At 43.9% G+C, this 3,747-nt stretch overlaps 1 pseudogene; it reads right to left on the bottom strand.

Annotated features, from left to right (window-relative positions):
- Nucleotides 1-2,265: 2,265 nt before the first annotated feature.
- LOC103604094 lies at nt 2,266-3,099 on the bottom strand (annotated as a pseudogene).
- Between the last annotated feature and the right edge of the window lie 648 nt (nt 3,100-3,747).

Consider the following 3,747-nt stretch of genomic DNA (forward strand, 5'->3'; position numbering starts at 1 on the left):
AATGACTGTGTTCGTTTTTCATTCAGGCATAAGCTCAACTATCACCTCCAATAAAAGACCTTCCCTTACCCCATTATCTGATGAACCTCCCCTCCAATCATCCTGTTTTATTTTTTTAGCATCAGTCATAACTTTAAGTAATAATTTTGTTTGTGTATACACTTGTTCATTTTCTGTCTTCTGTCTCTCTGGCATATGTTTTATTTGAGGATAAATACCATGAAGACAGGAACCATATTTTTTATGCCTACAAATATAATTATGCAGCATAGAACATTGCATGGCACAATAGATACTCAAGAATTAATAGTTGAATGACCGACTGAGTGGGTGAATGAACTTTAATTTCTTTTTATCACTGTCACATTGTTCTTCCAGTGAACTCTTGTGCCCACCTAAGGACACTCAGGCTTTCTTCTGGAAAACCTTTCTTTCCTATATCCTGCTAGGTTGAGAGAGATGATTCAGATGCCCTTAGGTATAGTGTTGCATCTCTTTCCTGCATTGTGTTTATCAAAGTTTCTTCTATTGTATTTTGAAATGAAGGAATTAGAAAATGTTTTTGGAGCAAATCCAGCAGTTTCAGATTTAATTTCACCTGCATACACTATGATCTATGTCTCTGGTGAAAAAGGGAGGTGGGTATCCACTGAGTTCACTCCCTTATGTGTACACCTCTTGCCACAAGTGAAATAGTCCCATGGGTATCACCAATCTGCTGCATCTGTTAGCACATGGTGCAATCCTGAGGTCTGCTAAGGCACCAAGAGAAATGCCAAGACTTGCACGGAAATTCCATTTGCGACCAAATTTGGCACACAGAAAAAGACATCACAATCTAGTCTAACTATGTCTTGAATTGTCCCTTAGGGCTCCCCTGAGAAGTCCCCAACTTTTTTAGATGGTGATAATTCTTGCATTAATTCTAGCTCCCCCAGCCTTCCTTGGCACCTCTGATTTAGATCTTCTTCTCTGGTCTTGATCCCTAAGGACGTCCATATTTTTCCCTTTCTCTTTGCTTTCTTAAACTAGGTTCAGTAATCACATGTATTTCGATGACCTCTTAGATTAGACATGATACCTAAGTCTGTTCAGCAGCACCTTGCTGTACATTTTTCATAACCTTACTTGAGGAGTTTCAGATTCTTTAAGCTGTGCTCTGGTACACTTTTCCAGAAGGTTGATTGGCAAAGTCACTTCAGTCTAAATACAGATGTAAAACACTGTCTCCTTAGCAGGAATGTACCGTTATGAGCTCCACATGTGAATCCTAGAAAATCCCCACAATACGATAAACTGTTTTAGAGCTGCCAGACAATCCAAGCTGGGAACAGATCCTTTGTGGCCTTGAGCCCTGGAATAATTGTCACGATGGAACATGGAGACTCCCATCTCACCTCTCTCAATTCCAGCTGCCGATGTCTATAGCCCCACCAGAATTTCTGTTTTGTAATCTAACTACAATTCTGAGTCCTCTTCTCCTGTCCAGTTTCTCTAGTTTTCATTAACAAGCAGTCCCTATATGCTCCAAAGCCTGTCTGATTGCTTGTCCAGGCTGAGGCACACATGATTGAATTGGTACCTCTGATAATAGTTACACTCATTGCCTCAAATTCTTTCATTCTATCTCCTGTAGTATTACCTGTAGTATTGTCCATATCACTGCCTTCTTTGCTTGACTCCTGCATCAGCCTCTTAACTGGTCTCCCTGAACCTGTCATTGCCCCCATCAACCTTTTGTACACCTTATAGCCTAGATGGTCTTTTCAGATGTAAAGTGTGATCATGTCACTTCCTTGCTTAAACATTTTAAAGATTTCTCACTGTTGTCAGGATAAAGACCACAATCTTCAATACAGCCTTCATGTAGAGTGATTATGCAATTTCCTCAGCAAGGTGAAGACATTTGAGAGTGAAAGGGACAGCAGGCATAGACTGAGGCTGTCTCAGACACACTGGGGCAAATGTGTTCCTACCCCAAGCCTCTGTATTGCTTGTCCTGCCTCTCTTTCTAGCCTCTTGTCTCACTCTACTTGCTCTTGCTTTCTACCCCAAGCCACACTAGCCTGCTCGCAAATTCTCAAACATACTCTGCCATTTTAGCTACAGGAGCACTTTTTCCTCTGTCTGGATGGTTCTTGCATCCACCCCAGCCCCACCCTTCTCTTTGCATAGTCAATAATAATAATTATTATTATTATTTTGTTGCTGGCGTCTCAGTCTTTAATCACTGTAGGGCCTCACGCACATGCTCACGCTGAGGCTTCAGATCCTGTTGAAAGCTGCAGTGTCCACATTCCGCATGTGCTCCTCACACTTGGTGATCTCCTCTTCCAGCAAGTCAGTCCCCACCTTGTTGCTCTCCATCACATGCTGGATCTGCAGCTTTCTGATGCCACAGACCAAGGGCACCAGCTTGGGGCCCCCCCAGACCAGCCCATCCAGCAGGAGGGAATGAATGCAGGCCTCCAGACAGGCCATATCCATCTCACCATCCCAAGGTTTGATGTCTGGGAGGATGGAGGACTTGGCCACCAGTGCAGCATTCTTGGCCTTCTCTCCATACTGATGCAGCCTCTCCTCCAGCAGCCGGGTGGCCTCCTTGTCCTCCTCCTTATCGTTCTGCCAAACAGGTCGATGTCATTGTCCTTGTCATCCTCTGCTGGTGTGGCCATCTTTTTGGTCAGAGGCTCCACTTGGCACATGGGAGACATGTGCCGGGTCTGCAGTGAGTAGGTGAGCTCTTCTCCAGCAGGTTCAGCCAGGCCTCCAGCTTGCAGATGGGCCGCTGCAGATCCTTGCACCATGCCTGCAGGTTCTGGTTCTCCACTTCCAGGTTGGCAATCCGGACAAGCTCTCTGTAGTCTGCATGGTGACTTCTGGAGGCCCTCTGGAGGCCCTGAGGCCTGAGCTTCCAGCCAGGGATTTCGGGATGTTCTCTCTGGCTCTCTCAATGTCACAGAGGATCACGCTGGCATCATTCTCTGGGTGGGAGGAGCCAGCCCCAGGCCCGTCCCTCTGCTTGTGGAATTTCCTTTCTTCATCGTCATTGAAATTGTCGAACCAGATCTTCTCATGTGTTAGGAAATTTGTAGCCATTTTCCTGGCTCCTTTGGGGACCTAGGAGGAGGGACAGTGGCACGAGACAGCTGAGGAAAGGGCCAATTATTTTTCTTAAGGCAAATCATACTCTAATAGTCTGAGCATTTCCTCAGCAAACTTCCCCCTTTCTGCCTGATTTACCCAGTTCTCCCATTCTGCACTTACTGCACCTGCTGCCTCACTGACAATGCACTTACACTGTTCTAAAGTTTACATTTATTGATGTGATTTTTTTATCATGTCTGTCTTCCCCCACTAGAATGGGAACAACAGAAAGCATTGCACTATTTTATCCCTTCACCTAGAAAGTGACGGACACATTGTAATTCCTGCTGAATAAACAGCTGTTGCGTAAATTAATAAACAGTACTGCCCTTACCCTTGCAGAACTTATATAGGAGGTCTAAGGCATATATACAGTGCACGTTGATAAGGATAATCACATATTTGTGTGATTATTTTTTAGAGCTTGTTTTGTTTTCTCTTTTTAAAAATGTCTAAATCAAGATATCTTAAATATTAACCTACATATCTTATATAGCCTTTTAAATTTCTCTTTCTTTTAGGAAAAACGGAGGAAAGTGAATATTTTGCTCTGCACGAGATGAGGTGACCAGCATGGGAATTAAAACTCATGGTTCAATG

Source organism: Galeopterus variegatus, unplaced genomic scaffold (assembly GCF_000696425.1).
Source record: "Galeopterus variegatus unplaced genomic scaffold, G_variegatus-3.0.2 Scaffold4956, whole genome shotgun sequence".
NCBI lineage: Eukaryota > Metazoa > Chordata > Mammalia > Dermoptera > Cynocephalidae > Galeopterus > Galeopterus variegatus.